A 19973-nucleotide genomic window follows, 5' to 3' on the forward strand; every position below is an offset into this window, starting at 1 on the left:
GCCCGGGGTTGTGGTGTGGTAGGGGAGAACGGGGGATAATCCCACACAGGAGTTTCGAACAACATCTGGTTCACATTTGACTGGATAACTCCACCACCACACGGGGTATGCGGTCGGCGATGGGGTCAAAATACTCATATGATCGAGGGCTTTTCAATGGATCTATCAGTGGGTTCTTATTTGAAAAATCGAGCGAGTTCGTGGTGGAGCGGTTGTTTATAAAGTTATTATATAGATTAGCTTATCTTCTCTAATTAACTCTACAGTATCAACTGATTCTATCTCTGTAAGTGAGTCTGTTAACACTGATTAAAAGTATAAACCTGACTTATTGATAGCTATATATGAATTATATCTTTGAAGTTATACAAGTTTCAAGTTCATGTTATCTGTGATATCTGTAATAATTATAGTTTCTATAAATCTTCTTCAAGTTCTGAAAAGATCTTGTAATTCAAAGATAACTCTTATAAGTCTCTCAGCTCTCAGATCTGAGTTCTCACATTCTGCTTATTATAAGAGCAGATTTCCAGTTTTCATCTCTTAGCTTATTTGCTTTATAAGCTTTAGAGACACTATAGTGACCTGAGATTCTAAGTTTATCAATACTTTTCATACTGATGAGACAGCAGTATCACTGTGTGATCTCTCTCTACAAGCATGCATTGTTATTGAGAGAGTAATATATTCAGATATCAGTCTCAAGACTCTTAAAAAGGCTATTACTGACTCTGTTTATAACTCTTCAAATTTCAATTTTAATTTATTGAGATAGTTTATATAAAGATGTTCTAATTTAGAATAGATGAAGCAGACACTCTTTTTCTTAATCTCTCTATTATACACTCTATTTATAAGAGCTTGTGAAGCTCTCTCTCTCTGCTCAGCAGTCAGATTTGGCCCCGGTGGCCGAATGGTTAATGCGGCCACCCAGTAGCACCTTGGCGTGGGAAACCAAGGCGCGTGGGTTCGAAACCCGCAGGGGATACATTAAATCCGGAACTCAAGCACCTCAGGTTTCTAATAAATACAGAGGTGTACAAATCGCTTCAATGAATTGCTCTATGTTCCTGAGCTGGGAAGTTATTATCGCATGTATCTAATTGTCACTCCTTTGTATTTTCCTATGTTCTTGTTATCTTGGCATGGTCTCAACACCTGTATTTCCTCCTGTATAACCAACACTTGACCTGTATTTAACATCACGCAAGGACTCATCATAAGCTCCGCTTGCATATGAGTATAATGAAAGAATAATAATAATAATAGTAGCAGTCAGATTTGAATCTTTCTATATCTTATTATCTTTCTCTGATAAATCTGATCTCTGTTATTCTAATTCTCACAGAGCTGATTAATAATCTACTCTCTATAAGTCTGTGATTCTCACAGTAATCTGTAAGCAGTGAATAAGAGTCATCAGTTTCTTCAGAGTTAAGAGCTTAGAGTCTTACTTAATAAGCTTATTTTATATATCTTTATTCAGTCTCTTTATAGATATCATCATTCAGATCTTGTTTCAGAACTCTGTATTCATAGATCTTAATTCATATTATAATTTTATAAAGTGCTGTGAGTAGTTTTTATCAGATTTATCATCTCTTTTCTTAATATTAATGATTGTGATTCAGATGTTCTCTGTTTAGCTTATAAAGTTTCTTAACTTATTCTCTAAATAGATCTTAAGAACAGATTAGTGAGATCTCTCATAATTATTTTCTAGATAATTTAGTCAATTCTTTACTTCAGTATAGTAAAGATCTGTTATTATATAGACAATAGCTTCTTCATCTTTCATATCACACAGCTGAGCTTGTAAGTCAATTTCAAATACAAACTTACAGAAGTTTTTATAGATTATAATTCAGTAGATAATCTTAAGTAGTTATAACTTAAGAAAGATTCTTTTCAGTTCACAGATGTCTCTGAAGATTATATCTAGAGACTCAGTTCAAGAGTGTTTACAGACAGTAAGTATTTCTTATAGAAAAATAGCTTAATTCTGTGAGAGATACTCAAGAATATTTATCACTGAGATTGATATATTTATGAGTTCAGAGAGTTTCTCTGTTACAGATATAGAGAATAATATTCTGTGAGTAATTAATTAGTTCTCTGAGACCTGTTTTACAGAAATTATTCATAATTCAAATAACTGCTTCTAAGTGTCTGCAGTAGAGTTTGCAGAGATTAAAGTATATAAGTTTCTAGTTCTTTCAGTCATAACAGACAGTTGCTGACTGACAGAGCTTGAAATGTAAGAATAAGTACTCACAGATGATTATTTAGATATTTGCAGCTTGGCATGTTATATACTATTAACTACTAGAAGTATTCACTGTAGAAAGATAGAATATAGAGATTAAATGTATAATAGTATTTAAGCTGAGTTATGAATAGTAGTTATGAACTCTAGTCTATATAGCTGTATGTAGTCAAGAGCTGTTAACCCTATTAGTTACATGAGAGATAGAAATAGAGGTAAAGAATCCGCGAGAAGCTGGATTTCTTACAGCTAGAGATCACAAAACTAGTGAGTATAAAGGTGAAACATGCTCAAAAAGAGGTGAAATATGTCAATATACTCTGCTTAAATGCTTCAATTGCAAAGAAAAACATGTATCTAGCTCAAAAGAATGCATGTTTGCTTCAAGAACTTAAGAAAACTAAAGAAAAGATAAAGCTCAAAGTCAATCTATAACTGAAGACAACAGTCAAGTCAGTAAACCTGTAACTGCAAGCTTAAAAAGAAGAAACTCTTAATTATCTAAATCTTCATATCTTCAATTGTTCAGCTAAATGTAAACAGAATTTGAATTCTCAAACATCTGTTAAGATTAGAGAATTGAGAAATAACTCTGATAATAAACTAGATAGAATGTAAGCAGCTAAGATTTCCGCTTTTTAAAATAGTTATAATCTACTATCTGATAATAGTAATTAGATTCTACTCTATCTCTACTCTGTTTTAATATTGAATATATAATAAAAACAATAACAAAAGTTTAAAAACTGTTCAAAAATCACAATTATTCAAAACAATAAGAATAGAAACTCAAATTGCATTTATTCTTCTCTTCAAATTGTATTTAAATAAAAAGTTGATTTTATACTTCTTCAGAAACTGAATTTTGATGCTGAGTAACAGTAGAATATTTCTTATTCAAGCTACTACTGCTTTCTATCTCAAAAGTCTGAGATAAAGTCAAGAGTAGTAATCTATGAAAGAAAGAGATTAAGATATTAATTTAATCTAAGATTTGACATTATATCTGACTCTGATATTCTAGTAAGTGATATTATAGATAAAGAGATTAAGTTTGATACTGTACAGCTTATAAATATCTATAATGAAACGTCATTGAAAAAAAATAATAATATCTGAATAATTAATAGAGAATTTTTGAACATATCTCTATTAAAAAACTCTATAATTACAGGAGATTTCAATACACATCACTTCTGATAAAATCAGAATGTAAAAGAGCAGTAAGAGTAGATAAACTAGTTAAATAAACTTTTAAATATTCAATAGATTTAGTTAACAAGTCTAATTAATAAATATTCTTTAGAAAAGAGATTGAAATAGGAATTTATAATAGATTTAATTTTCATATCATAAAATCTAATTAAAAAATAACATATAAACTAGTTTATTAATTCAAATAAGACATTAGAATCAGATTATGCAATTATTCAATTTAATATTAAACTAAGTGAAAAATAAATGAGTGAAAATCCTCTTCTCTCTAATTAGTATAACTTTGAAAAAGCTGATTGAAAAGTAGTTGAAGAAAGTATAAAACTGTTAAAATCTGAAAAGCAGAGTGAGCTATATTGAAATCTCAGTCAAGATATCTCAAATGCAATGCTTGAGAATAGAGTAAAGCTTATTACATCTATTATTGAAACAAGTGTTAGAGATAATATTTCAAAGAAAAAGTCTTCTAAGTATTTCAAACCTTGATGAAATGAGAATATCACATTTAAAAGAAAATAATTAGCTACTGTCAGAAGAGATTGAAAGAATAATATAATATCTAATAAAGAGTTCAAAGCTGTCAGAAATGAATATTTTTCAGATATTAAAAGAGTTAAAACAGACTGTGAGAATAAATTTCTTAAAGAAGCATAAGAAAAAGAAGTTTTTAAAGCTTTTAACTATATTAAAATAAGAAGTGTAGCAAAACTTTCGGCCTTAGAATATGAGTTACAGAATGAATCATATATAGTAAATTCTTTTGAGAAAAAATGTCAAGCTTTTATGAGAATTCTCTTTCAAAACTCATCAGATTCAGATTCAGAGAAAGATCATATATCACTTTATAACTATATTAATGAAAATGACTGTGAATGATCTGAACTTATACAAGATGAATTAGAGTCAGCTATCTTGTCAAGTTCAGTTAAAACTGCTGCAGAGGCTGATTCAATCAATCACTTAATCATTCAAAATACATATTTCTACTTAAAGAATGAGTATTTTAAGCTCTTTTTCAATCTCTTGAAAAATAAGTATCATTTTGAATGCTGAAGAGAAGTTACTTAAGTAATCCTTACAAACTCTAATAGACAAGCTTCAATTTCTAAGTTATATAGAGTAATATCTCTATTGAACTCTTGTATTATATCTTACTATCATTGAATTAGTAAAGAATAAAACAGTCTATAATCTTTTAATCTGACTACTTTTAGATTTCATTGATAAATTACAGTAGAGAAGCACCTCTACTGCAGCTTGAATTCAGAAGTTGAAGAAGAAAGAGTTCAGTTTAAACTTGAAAGAGACAGACTCTAAGTGAGATAGTACTGCTAAGAAACTAAGTCACTGATAACTAGAAGAATATGAACTTCTACTACTAAATAATTTAATCTTTGTCTCTTATAGCAGAGCAGTATGCTAGAAGTTATTGAGAATTCATTATAATAATTCTTACACTGAGCACTTCAGATTAGAGAAGACTGAAGATCTTCTAAAACATAAATATGTTTAAGACAAGCTTCAAATAGATATTAAAGAGTATATTGAGACTTACAATATCTGTTAAAGAATAAAGATCTCACAGTATAAGTAATACAGTGAGTTAATATCACTGTCTGATTTAAAAAGCTTATGACAGAATCTATCAATTAATTTCATAGTTAATCTACTGAAGTCAACAAGAGTGAAAGAATATGACTTGATTTTAATTATTATTAACTACTTTACAAAGATGATTAAATATATTTTTACTTATAAAAAGATTAAAGCCTCTGAATTGACTGATCTGTTTTTAAATATTATTATTTATAATCACAGTGTTCTGAAATTGTTAATAACAGATTGAGAATCCCTCTTCATCAGTAAATACTAATTGACTTTTTACTATTATCTTATAATAATATATCTTGTCAGTATCCCATTTCATCTGCAGACAGATAATCAGACTGAATATCAGAATCAGATATTAAAATAGCATCTTCAAGTATTCTATTTATATTAGCAGAATGATTGGCTTAAACATCTTCTGACAGCTTAATTCATATATAATAATGCAAAGAATGCAATCTTAAAAGTATCTTCTTTCTATACTTATTATGAATATAATTCTTCATTACTCAGTGATGTTGCGGATGACATTTCTAAGAGAGAGATAGACAGTCAGAATATTGAACAGACACAGAGAACAGAGTATCTCTCAGTATCAGAAGTACAAGTGAGATTGAAACTTTTGAATAAAATTCATAAGAAGATAATGAAAAGCATTCACTGTGTTCAGAAGTAGAAGATAGAATACTATAATTGAAAACATCTTTCAATGAAGTTCTTGATAGAGAATCAAGTGCTACTTTCAGCAAAGAATATCAAGATAATAAGACTGTATAAGAAGCTCAGTAAGTAGTGACTAGAATCTTTCTCAGTAATAAGAGTACTAAGTAAGCACACATATAAGTTGAAATTAATCTCAGAATTGAAATCAATTCATTCTATTTTTCACATCTTCTAGTTAAAGCTCTATAAGCAATACTCTGAAATAATGCTGTCTCAGCTGAATAATATTGAGATAGAGAGTGATACTGAATATGTTATTAAGAAAATATTGAATAAGTGAACACATTACAGTAAGCTTCAATATCTTGTTAAATGAGAAAGTTATTCATTATCAGAGAATTTGTGAGAATCATTTAAGTATTTAGAAAATACTGAGAAAGAGATTGCAAGCTATGAGATAACTAGTAGAGACTGTCTCATTACATATCAGAGATGTTGAGTAAGAAATACTGCTTAGAACTTCACATTTTTCTTAAAGAGTTTTTTAGAGATGATGTTGTAATGATGAGCTGATATCTTATGAACTCTGTAGCACTCTTCTCCTGTTTTCTCTCAAAGAGTTTCTAGAAGTTTAATAAGACTACACAAGTATAAAATTCCTGAAGTAGCTAAGAGAAAGAGATATTTAAAATTAACAAGATTAATATTATTAACTCATAGACTGCTGCTATTTTAATAGAATCACAGCTCACAGAAAAGGTAAAAAGAGAAATCAAGGTCTACTCACTGATAATTATACTGTTATCAAACTCATTCTTCACTGTTGAAGTCTTCAGTATCAGTATCTTTATCTGCTATGAAGTTAGTACTGCAGCACTGTAGAAGAGCATGCTGCAGAAGAGCATAAGAGATATATAAAGTATTAACTTATTAATTTATAAAGAATCTCAGTTATCTACTTCAATTGAAGTGAGATTCTCTTTAATCAGTAATTAATCTGTGTGATACTTTCAACAGTGATACTGACTGATCTCTTCTTAAGACTAGTTATTCTGAGGTATTTTTTCATCTCAAAGATTCATACTTTTGCCTTCTTTTATAGATGAGTAAGAGAGATCTTCTCAGTCTTGATAAAATCTATTAACACTTGAAGCTCTGAGATTCTTGCTCTATACTACTTAAGTATCTATGCTTCTTGTCAGAACTGATATAATGTCTTCTTACAGAGTAGTTAATATTATTATTATTATTATTATTCTTTCATTATACTCATATGCAAGCGGAGCTTATGATGAGTCCTTGCATAATGTTAAATACAGATTAAGTGTTGATTATACAGGAGGAAATACAGGTGTTGAGACCACACTAAGATAACAAGAACATAAGAAAATACAGAGAAGTGACAATTAGATACATGCAATAATAACTTCTCAGCTCAGAAACATAGAGTGATTCATTGAAGCGATTTGTACATCTCTGTATTTATTAGAAACCTGAGGTGCTTGAGTTTCAGATTTAATGTATTCCCTGCGGGTTTCGAACCCATGTGCCTTGGTTTCCCACGCCAAGGCGCTACCAGGTGGCCGCATTAACCATTCGGTCACCGGGGCCAGAGTAGTTAATACTTACAGAGAGACAGAAGTCATTATTAAAGATATAATAAAAATAATAGAAGTAAGAGAAGAAATGAATACACAGAATTTCTTCTTTCTTCAGCTGCTTAGTACAGTGTAAGCATGTGATAGTACTAGTCAGAGACTGCATCAGAGCCTTCTCACAGAGAAAAGATAAAGAAACTACAGAACTCTGCAGACTCAACTCAGCAGTATTCTGAGCAGAGCTCAGATATATCATGAGAGAGAAACTATTAATTAAACATCTCTAAATCACTGTTCTTGAAATCAAGCTCTCTCTAAGATTCTCTCTGAATGATCACACAGAGTTATATATTATTATATTAATTAAGAGAGATAATGACATTATAACAGTGATGAGAGAGATAGAGAAAAAACTGATTACTGATGAACTAATTAGCAGAAGAGATGACATCTCACTGCAAGACATAGCTACTATCATCACAGCTGCAAGACATGCAGAAGAAGAAGAAGATATGATAATGAAAGTTATACTTTCACAGCTTATTGATACTGCTGTCTTCATCTTCAACCTGGCTTTCTTAACAGTGATGAAGATCACAGCTGCATCATGAAGTCATTTAATCACTAGAAAGTGTCAGAATAAGTCTTTTATTATCTTTCAAGAATGATGCTCTCATGCACTCACTATTATAGATGAGAGAGAGAAAGAACAATATATCATAGAGAAGAGAAATCTTTTTAAAAAATTCTGTTACTACTGTTAACTTGATCTCTAAAATACACTACTTTTGCAGAGAATTTTATACATAGAATGAAATATGATGAGAGGTCTGCAAATCACTTATTAACTACATTTTTCACATTTCAAATTGATATATAAGAAATTTACTTATCACATGTTTGATTTGAACAGAGATAAGAAAAGAAGATCTATACAGTCAGTAGAGAAACTCATTCATTTCTTTATATCATATAAAGTATATACACTATTAAAATTGATTAGTAACTATTACTATATAACAAAGATAATTTATAATCTAATAATCTTAAAAGTATCAGAACTATACTCTTAAGAGAGAGAATATTATCACATTTTCAGTCATGTCAAGACTCTGTTATAGTTTTACACAGCTTATCACTTTCATGCAGATGATTTTATTCATCTCATAGTCTATTTAAATCAGTTTTAAATCACTCTATGACATTATTCAGATATAATATAGAAAGATCTGATTGATGAATATAAGAACCTCACTTATATATAAGATCAGCAGATTACTCTTCTATGATAGTGAGATGCTGCTGAGGTATTACTTCAGCTATTCTTACTTATAGAATAGAAGAGAGATATTCACTCATTATCTATATAGAATAGCTAGATACTGACTCCTCATCAAAGAAGTCAGCAATTCATTTTTCTTCTATGAGAATATATATGAGAGTTACTGCATTTCTCATACAATCTTCTTAGTATACTAAGTATCATATCTGTGATATTCCTGCAATAACCCTGTAGTCTACAAGCTCACTATTCAAGCAAGATAGTTAAGCCTACTCATGCGGCTTCTCAAACAACTACCTCTACATGATGCCGCCGACTAGCCACCGCTTCGATTCCGCCACGTTACACTATTATACATTTACCAATTTCAGATATGCAAAATCAGAAAATTCCAGCTCAGAATACAAAAACTGTTTACAAATTGCAGTAATTTAACACCTTCTGATACTTTAAAATCATTTGATAATATCATGACAAAGGAAAAGAGAACATAGTTTTAAAGATAGACATATTAAATTGATATATAGAAAAGAACAGAAAAGAAAAAATAAAGTAAAAAGAGACTATAATAAAATAAAATTATTAAAAGAAAGTGTATAGCTGTTTTAACAGACTAGATCTAATCAACCTTCATCTCTTCATATACAGATATTTCTGAATTCAGTCATTTTCTTATAACTGCTTGAGTTTCTGATAGAATGTTTATTAAGTATTTAATTTCTGTCTCAGTTGAGAATAAGAAGCTTATATTTAATTAATTTAAATCATACTTCTGCTTTAATGTGACTCTGAGACTATTGTATAATACACAATGCATTATAATATACTCAGAATTGTCATTTATATTGCAGAATGAGCATTCTGTTGAATCAAATCTATCATTAAATCTTTGTATATAAGATTTAAAATAATCATCTTCTAGTTTCAGCTGAATTATAGATAAGAATGTTTTCTTTTTACATTTAATTAAACAAGATTTTCACAGGGATTTTGTCTCAAATCTTGCATAATTTATACTCTTCTTTTGTTTCTGTCAGCTTTCATTTCACTTATTCAAATAAGATTCTTTTATCTTTCTCTTTATAAAAGACTAGAACACTGTTTTTTGAATAGATCTGCTTAATTCTGAACTCTTTTTTATCACTGAATTAGCTACTTCATTGTCATGAATATTTATATAAGCAGGAACTCAGTGCAGATGAATTATCAGTTTTAATATTCTTCTCTTTTTAATTTTTATAACAGAATTTAAAATCAGTTCAAGATTTATACTATAAATCTGACTATCTTTAAGTATTTTGAAAGTATCTTGACTATCAGAGAATATTTATATCTCTTTCAAGCTATTTTCTCTTTTATGAGATTTTATCTCAATAAGTATGAAAGCTTTTACAATTATAAATAGTTTAGTATTGAAGTCTTCAGATTCACAGCTCAAATTTCAGAAATCTAAGATGAAATTGATATTATCTTCAGTATAAGCAATGTCTGTATCTAATCTATTCAAACTCTTATTTTTTAAGTCATCTGAGTAAATCAGAATAGAGTCTTTTATATTAATTCTAAAGATCTTCTTTAAATACTGTTTATATTCTCTCTCTTTAGATAGTTCACCTATTTATAAGTCTATGAGAGGTTGCAGCTTTTCTCTTCAGAGAGATATTTTCTCATGATTAACTGTCTCAATATTTAATAAATAAAATTGATTTTTAATCAGTGATTATAGTCTTTATAGTTGAGAGAGTATTTTCTTTAAAAAAATATTTTCATTTCAATCAAGAAATCTATTTTAATTCAGTTCATTTTCTGAGTTAATTGATGAAAATGAAGAAGAGACTCTTTCTCTGATTACATGATTTGAGCTCATCTTTATAACTCTCAAAGTAGAGTTTATACAGGTCTTTTTAAATCTAATAGCAGAAGAAAGAATTGAAGCTTCAATTTTCATTGCTTTAATAGAAGATGATTTGAATAGTCTCAGAAATCTGTGCAAAGCTCTATTTTACAGACTCTGAAAGAGTTCAGTGAAATTTTCTTGATTATTTTATTATACTTGAACTTCATAATCAGCTACTGAGATGATACATACTATGTATAACTATGTCATAGTCTGAAGAAATAGATCTCTCTCAGTATTTAATAGTCTGATTATACTATTCAATAGTCTCTCTGTCTTAATGTTTCTTTATTGAATATAATATTGAAAATTTAACTTGAAATTTAACTATACTTCTAGTTATTTAATATTCAAACTGAGTTTAATCTCTTTATTCAAAAGAGTTAGACTTAGTTTTTTCTTACTGAATCTGGGAAAAAAGTAAATTAACTTAGTTTTATTTATATCAAATTGAATTAGATTGATATCTGCTTTAATAAAGATTTTCTTTACTACTTTTTCAATTACTTATAAATTCTCTTTGATTACCTTTGAACTGTAGACTAGATCAATATCATCTATATAACTTGAAAATGTCACTATTTTCATCTCTCTATTCTTGAATAGATATGCAGTGTATATTGTAAATAAAACAGATAAGATTGAGAATTCTTATGACACTTCTATTTTTATCTCAGTTTTATCTTGTTTCATTTCATTAAAGAATAGTTGTATAATTCTTCTGAATATATAACAGTTAACTCATTTTATTAGAGAAAGTGACAGTTTTAATAGCTTCAAAGTTTGAATCATCTTGAACTTTGAAACATGATTAAATACATCTTTTAAATTAATAACAACTGCAGTTGAGACCAAGTCTTCATTCTTTCCTACTTAAATATCATGAATAACTGAATGAACAGTGTCAATTGCAGAACATTGTTTTCTATCTCTCATTTATTCATTAAATAGAAGAGAATTACTATTAGAGCTTATTGTAAGAAAATTTCTAAATTCAGAAATATCTGAATAGAAAGAGATGAAAATTGATCAGATATAGTCTGTTAAAACAGCTATACATTATCTTTTAATATTTTTATTTTGTTATAGTCTCTCTTTACTGTACTTTTTCCTTTCTTTTCTATTCTGTTCTTTTAAACCAGTTGTAGCTTCAATTGAGTCATCTTTCTTTGAAAACTTCATCATTCTAACTATAATGCCTGAATTCAGCAGGGAATTTCTTATTGAGAATAAGAGTATCTGAAAATCAGTAATAGAATCTCTCTTAAATACAATAAGTCTATCTGAGATAGATGAAAAGTGAGATAAATTCATTCTTTATAATATTTCAGTCAAAATTTTTGACTGTGAGAAAGAAATGCTACTTCTCAAAAATGAGTTAGAAGAATTCAATTCTATTCAACTGAGAAAGAAGTCTGTATAACTGAATTCAATTGAATTTAGACAAATCAGAAGAAATGTCTACATTTTAGTTTATATAAAAAACTTAAATAATTAAAAATCTCTGAAGTGAGAGTGACAGCTTTGAAAATGAGAGTTCATGAATACAAAGAGTCAAGAATGAATCTCAAAACATAAATACAGTGTTCAGACTATCAAAGATATGAATACTTTACAATCTTCTATTTCAGAGACTTAAAATGTGAATTCTGTGTCAAAAATTATAAAACTAGTGAGCATAAATATGAAATATACTTAAAAAGAGATGAAATCTGTCAATATACTCTGTTTAAATGCTCTAACTGTAAAGAAAAGTATGTATCTAGTTTGAAAGAATGCACATTTACTTCAAGAATGTAAAAGAACTGAAGAAAAGAAGAAGCTCAAAATCAATATAAAACTGAAGATAATAGTTGAGTCAGTAAATCTATAACTGCAATCTTAAAAAGAAGAAAGTCTTAATTATATAAATTCTTCAACTCAAATTCTTCAGCTAAATACAAACAGAATTTGAATTCTCAAATATCTGTTAAGATTAGAGAATTGAGAAATAACTCTATTGATAAACTAGAAAGAATATAAGCAGTTAAAATTCCTACTTTTCAAAACAGTTATAATCTTCTATCACATAATAGTAATTAGGTTCTACTCTATTTCTACTCTCTTTTAGTATGAATATACAATAAAAATAATATAAAAAGTTTAAAAATTCTTTAAAAATCATATTTATTTAAAACAATGTGAATAGAAACTCAAATTGTATTTATTTTTATCTTCAGATTATATTTGAATAAAAAGTTGACTTTGTACTTCTTCAAGAATCAAACTTTGATACTGAGTTAAAGTACATCATTTCTTATTTAAGCTATTACTACTTTTAATCTGAAAAATCTCAGATACAATCAAGAGTAGTGATTTATAAAAGAAAAAGATTGTGGCGGGCTGCGCCCGATCAATTATATAGACTATTCCGTTACACTTCACAGATTTCTACCGTTCCGATTCTCGGTCGCCGATCCTCAGCTGAAAACCTACAGAATTTCTATTCTTCCGCTCCGAAGCTTCACTGCATATATCATCATGTACACATATAAATATTCATTCTGATCATCAATTCTCACACTTTCTCTCTTTTCTTTTCTTCTTTAATGTTTTTCACTTTGTTATATAAGACCTATATATTATACTAATCTATTCAGTGTAGGCCTCTTACACTTGAAAAACATTCATTATCTTCTCATTAGAAATGATTACTCACTGAGATATCTGAACACATGACAATATGTAAGAAATAGAGAAACAGTCAAACAGTTAAGCAGACACTGAGTCTCAATCAGTTAAGTGAACACTGAGTTCTTAGATAGAAGCTTGCTTGTCAGTCACTCTGGCCCTGTAACAAGATCTTGTGAAGAGAACAAGATCTTACAAAGAGAATGTCAGTGAAAAGACCTGAGAGTTCTGACACAGATGTATGAGATATTCATACAATTATACTTCTTCTGATTTCACAGATATCACACATTCAATAATTGATATAATCATGTCTAATAATCACATGAAAGAACTCTTGAACATGAGTATAGATGCAGTGCCACAGTGACTCTGAGCAATGTTGAAACTACAACAATAATAAATAGCTAATATGCATGCAACTTAACAACATTAATATGAAGAGATTCAATAATTATCTTAATAAGAAATTCATGCAATTTCAATATCTACAGAATTGAGTATAAAAGCACTGAAAGAATACTTAGATGCTTTCACATATTTTAATACTTTCAATCTCACTCTCTACTCATCATGAAGGATGGAAATGCTCATGAAACTGAGTGTAGATGAAGATGCCATCAGTTTACTAATCAATCAAGATTGATATATTAAAGAATAATTGAAGAATCATGTGAAACAGAAGTTTCATTTATAAATGAAATTATGTGAACCAGTATTGCAAATGCCTGACAATATCAGCAAATATCTTGATATTCCGTTTCAAGACACTGTCATGCAACAGAAAGCATTTAATTGATTACAGAGTACTCAACAGAGAAATACTTCTCTCATAATATTTATCTCTGACTTCAACACTAAGATTCTAGAAGCAGGTGATTAATCTTGAGAGAATCAAATAAAGATTAGTATGCTTAAGAAGATATTAACTTTTATACTCTTACAGACTCTTATAAGTGTAAATGAAGATCAGACTTATGAAGGTTTCTGTATACAACTTTGAATATTGAATGATTATCTTATCAAGCTCAAGAGTATACAGAACAGTGATAGAAGACATTACACTTATACATCTGCACTGAGAAATAACTCAGTCACTCATATATCTGCACTGAGAAATAACAACAATGATGCAGATGCTATGAACTGACTAGACTTAAATGTCTATGCATAAGCAAGAGTTTTCACTGTCTGAACAGGCTTCTGAGTTCCTGATATCATCTCTGAAGAAGTCACTGATCAATGTTAATAAGAAGTATGCATTAACTGTAACTGATCAGAATACATTGTTTTCAACTGCTGATTGATCTATGTATCTCCTCACTTAAGAGAAAGATCAGTGTCTTCTCATTCAAAGAATGAATCAGTGCCTGTTCACATCAATCATATTGCATTGAAAGAAGATTTGAAAGATAACTATGAGAATGCTCTGATGAAATAGGAAAAAGATTAGCTTCTGTTCAAATTTGCAAACAGAAGCTTAAAGAGGTCAGATGACAATGATTTGAAGAGAAAATGATAATAAATGCAATTCTTATATCTACTGTAATAGATAATATGTATAATATGAAAGTCATGATAGACAGTGATCTATACTATTATACAACAATTAAATCTTCAGTTATAAGATATTATAACCTTCAGTGTATTTTCTTATCAAAATCCTGACTTCTCATAGAATTTGATAGTTTAAAAGATGGTTGCATCTATTACATGATAAAACTAAACATAGATGTCAGAGAACATTAATGTGAAGATGTCTATACATATGAAGTTAATAATCTTGATTATAATGTTATATTAGAACTTGTCTGACTATTTGAATAAGATATCTTACTGAATACTCAGAATAAAAGCTTAATATTCTCTAACAATGATAGAATTCATGAAGATGATATTTATAAAATCATGAATCTGACACAGATCTCTGTCAATGTGTATGAAATACTCTGAAAAAGAAGTCACTGACAGAATCACTGACAAGGTCACTGATAGCAGAATCATGTGATAATCTACTTCATCAGTCTGATCAATATTGAAAAGACTCTAGAAAAGTTATCTTATATCATAATAACAGATTCTCATATAAAACTCTCTTAATAATATCATGAATATCTGAATGTCTTCTGATAAGATAATATTATAAAGATACTTCTCTTACAAGACTTAGAAGTGAATCACAGTATTAAGTTAGAAAAGAAGAATGATAAAGACTCTGAATTATCATAAGATCTTCTTTATAATATATTCTGACATGAACTTCTTCTTCTTTGAAAGACACTCAATAATCTGTTGAATAAAGAATTCATACATATTAACAACTCTTTCACTGCAGTCTCTATTCTCTTTACAAAGAAATCAGATGAAGGACTCTGATTCTGCATGAACTATTGAGAACTGAATAGATTAACAAAGAAGAACTGTTATTCTTTATCTCTTATCAATGAAACTCTAGCTCATATTGAACAAGCTCAATAATTTACAAAGTGAGATATCATTACTGTGTTTCATAAGATCTGCATCACTGAAGAAGATGAGTAACTTATAGCATTTCAAACATAATATGATCTCTTTGAATGAGTAGTCACACTCTTCAGACTAACTAATACTCTCAGTATATTTCAGAAGTATATCAACTGAGCACTCTGAGATTTCCTTGATAAATTTATATCTATATATCTTGATGACATTTTCATCTTCACTGATGAGTTCAAGAAAGAATATCAAGAATATGTATAAAAGATATTATAATAACTATAAGAAGCAGAACTACTGATAGACATAGATAAGTGTGATTTTAAGATTAAAAGTATAAAATATCTAGATTTTATTATAGAAGCTGATAAGAAGATCTGAATAAATTCTGAGAAGATCTCTGCTATTCTTGAATGAGAGATTTCATACACTGTGAAAGATGTACAAAGCTTCATCAGATTCACTAACTTCTATTAGTGATTTATACAGAACTTCTCAGATGTCATGAGATCACTTACAAAACTTACTAAGAAAGACTCAGTATTTCAATGATCAGCAGACATTAAAGCTGCATTTACATAAATAAAGAAGATATTCATTAATACCTCTCTGCTGATAACATTCAATTCTGATTATAAGACAGTTGTTGAAGCTGATTTCTCTGACTATATCACAGAAGAAGCTATATTGCAATATAATAATAAAGATGTCTTATAATTATGCATCTTCATATTTAAGAAACTGAGTCCTGCTGAATACAATTATAAGATCTATGATAAGAAACTTCTCACAATTATACACTATCTAGAAGAATGAGACTCTGAACTCTGAAGTATCTCTGAATTTAAGATAATCACAGATTATAAGAATCTTAAGTACTTCACTACTATCTGTAAACTCACTGAATCTCATAAAAGAGGAAATAGTTTGAAAGAGGCATAGGTATTCTCTGATAGTCAAGCTGCTTTAAAAAGACTTAGAAATAGTCAGATTTATAATGGTCAAATAAATCTTGAACTGATCTTAAACTCTGTTTTGAAAATTCAAAAGAGAAGAACATCAAAGCTGATAATTCATCTGCACTGGGTTCCTACTCATATGAATATTCATGACAATGAATTGGCTGATTCAGCTGCAAAAAAGGGTGCAGAATTAAGCAGATCTATTCAAAAAATTGTGTCCTGGTCTTTTATAAAGAGAAAAATAAAAGAATCTTGTTTAGACAAGTGGAATGAAAGCTGGCAGAAACAAAAGAAGAGTATACATTATTCAAGATTTGAAACAAAACCCAAGTGGAAATCTTGTTCAATTAAATGTAAAAAGAAAATATTCTCATCTATAATACAGCTGAAACTAGGACATGGCTATTTCAAATCTTATATACAAAGATTTGATGATAGATTTGACTCAATAGAATGCTCATTCTGCAATGCAAATGAGAATTCTGAGTATATTGTAATACACTGTGCATTATACAATAGTCTCAGAGTTAGATTGAAAGAGAAGTATGATCTAAATCAATTAAATATGAGATTCTTATTCTCAACTGAGACAGGAATTAAATACTTAATAGACTTTCTATTAGAAACTCAAGCAGCTACAAGAAAATGGCTAAATTCAGAATTATTTGAATATGAAGAGGAGGAAATCAATCAGATATAGTCTGTTAAAACAGCTATATACTATCTTTTAATAATTTGTTTTGTTACAGTCTCTCTTTACTTTATCTTTTCCTTTCAATTCCTTTCTATCTATCTATTTAATGTGTCTATCTTTAAGACTGTGTTCTCTTTCTCTTTTCCTTTGTCATGATATTGTCAAATGGTTTCAAAGTATCAGAAGATGTTAAAACACTGCAATGAGTAAACAGTTTTTGTATTCTGGGCTGGAATTTTCTGATTTTGCATATCTGAAATTGATGAATGTATAATAGTTAACTTTACAGATATAGGAAAAACCCTGAGAACTAAAAGTTCTCAGGTAGATGTCATAGTCTCTGACTGCATACATCTATAATTAAAGAATAATAATAATAATAATAAACTCACTGAATAACAGATATGATGATCTGAGTTCTTAAGTTACTTTCATTTTACAATACACTATCATTCTGACAGTCAGAACTCAATAATAGATATTCTCTTATAATGAGAGTAAGATATGTCTTTCAATGTAACAGACACCTGTTGAATGAACTGAGAACATCTGCTCTTAGATTCAAAGATATTGATTGATCAAGATGAAACAACTCATGACACTATATATACTTCTCTAATTAGAATACTCTCTCTGTGAACTGACACTGACATCAATATCTTCACTTCTTCTATACTGGATAAATTATAGCATACAACAGCTCAAACTGATGAACTTCTTCAAACACTTATTAAAGTAGTATATCAAGAAACACTCTGATTTCTTTCAGAACTATGTATAAGAATCAACATCTTGAAATACTTAATCATTGATAATAACACTCTGTGATTCTGTGAATGATGCTGAGTCTCTCATTCTGACTTCTTACATATATGAATAATGCAAGAGATGCATGATTCTTGTATAATCAGTTATTCAGATTGTGAACAACTGTACTAAATAATCTCTCAAGAGTTCTACTGATCTGAGATATTGAACAGTATCAGACATTTCATTTGAAACTGTAACTATTGTTTCTTCATCATCTTATAAAAGAACTGTAGAAAAGACCTGCTGAAATCACTCAATATCTCTGATAGAATCTGATAAGATGTGATAATTAACTTCACTATTAATCTCTCTGAGAGTAAGAATTATAGAAACATTCTGATCATTATAAACTGATTGAGCAAGAGTGTAATATTGAAATCTTGTAATAAGATGAATACTGAACAAGTCACTGATGATTTTCTTCAGAGCTCATTTTATCAGATGCATGAATTTCTGAGATCTATAGTATCAGATCAGAGTTATTAATTCATGAGCACTTGCTGAATAAGAATCTGTCAAGTTCTCAAGATTACACACTGTTTGTTAACTGTCTATCACTCTGAGACTGATAATATATCAGAATGAATAATTCAGATTATAAAGAATTATCTTTATAAGTTCTGTAATCACTTATAAGATAATTCATATGATCTTCTTCTACATACTGAAGTTGCTATCAATGATCAGAATTCTGTTTCAACAGATATAAGCTCATTCTTTTTCATATATGACTATTATATGAAGATATTGAATCTTGTAGAGATTTCACATTTCACATCAAACTTCTGCAGTCTGATTCAGATCACTAATAGTATAGTAATGAAGCTCTGAGATGCTTATAATTGAGTAGAAGCCTCTATGATAAGTGCCAAACAGAATTAAGAAGATTAAACTAATGTTTACTGAGATTCTGCTAAGTAATATGAGATAGAAGATCTAATGTGATTGAGTCTTAAGATTATATAAATCACACATTCATCTCATACACTGAATTACTGTCATGTTAAATATAAGATGATAGAAGTTCTAGACAGTTATAATTACTGTCTTAATATATTATCAGAGATTTATAATATCTTTCATACAAGCTTACTCTGCTGTACTGTTACTGATCTGTTCTCTTCTTAACTGACTTTCAATTAGCAGTTATCAGAGATTATAGAAGAAGACAATGAACTTGAGTGAGAGATTGAGAATATTCTTAATAAGAGACTTTGCAGCTGCAGTCAACAATATCTTATAAAATGAATCAGCTATAATCATCTAATCTAAACTCTGAGCTCTGTATTATCTGAAACAGCGGCTCTTAACCGATGAGAACTAGGCACAATCTCACTTCTGAAAAGAAGAGACTAATGTGACAGACTGTGTCTGATCACTTATATAGACTATTCTGTTACACTTCACTAGACTGACCGCCGGGATCATGAATTTCACGTTTGATCTCATTTAGTCTGATCTCATACATTTCTTGGCGTGAATCCCGCTGAGACTAGTCATTAAAAAACATGCAAAGTGACTATATATCAGATCTTAAAAATGAAATCATGACTTGAAAAAAATAAGAAAGTTATCTCATTCAATTTCATTTAGTCTCATTCTTAGCATAAAGTTACTATTTTTAGACATTTTAAGGATTTTTTTTAGACTATTTTTAATTTTCAAAAAAAACCCTTTTTGCGAATACTGCCCCCCCCCCCCCCGCCCCCTAAGCCATACCCCTAGTTTGCATTGACCGTGCCCACCCCGCCTGCTACTTCATAGATGAGCAGAGAGTGGGGCGTAGTTCTCGGAGGGATCAGTCAACGACTAGCCGGAGTGAAAATGTGCGGG

At 29.3% G+C, this 19973-nt stretch overlaps 1 pseudogene across 1 annotated transcript; it reads left to right on the plus strand.

Annotated features, from left to right (window-relative positions):
• The first annotated feature begins 899 nt into the window (after positions 1 to 899).
• Positions 900 to 988, plus strand: BDBG_17853 (annotated as a pseudogene). The gene has a single exon. The product of its transcript is annotated as a tRNA-OTHER (tRNA).
• The last annotated feature ends 18985 nt before the right edge of the window (positions 989 to 19973 follow it).

This window comes from Blastomyces gilchristii (assembly GCF_000003855.2).
Source record: "Blastomyces gilchristii SLH14081 genomic scaffold supercont1.28, whole genome shotgun sequence".
In the NCBI taxonomy this organism is placed as follows: Eukaryota; Fungi; Ascomycota; class Eurotiomycetes; order Onygenales; family Ajellomycetaceae; genus Blastomyces; species Blastomyces gilchristii.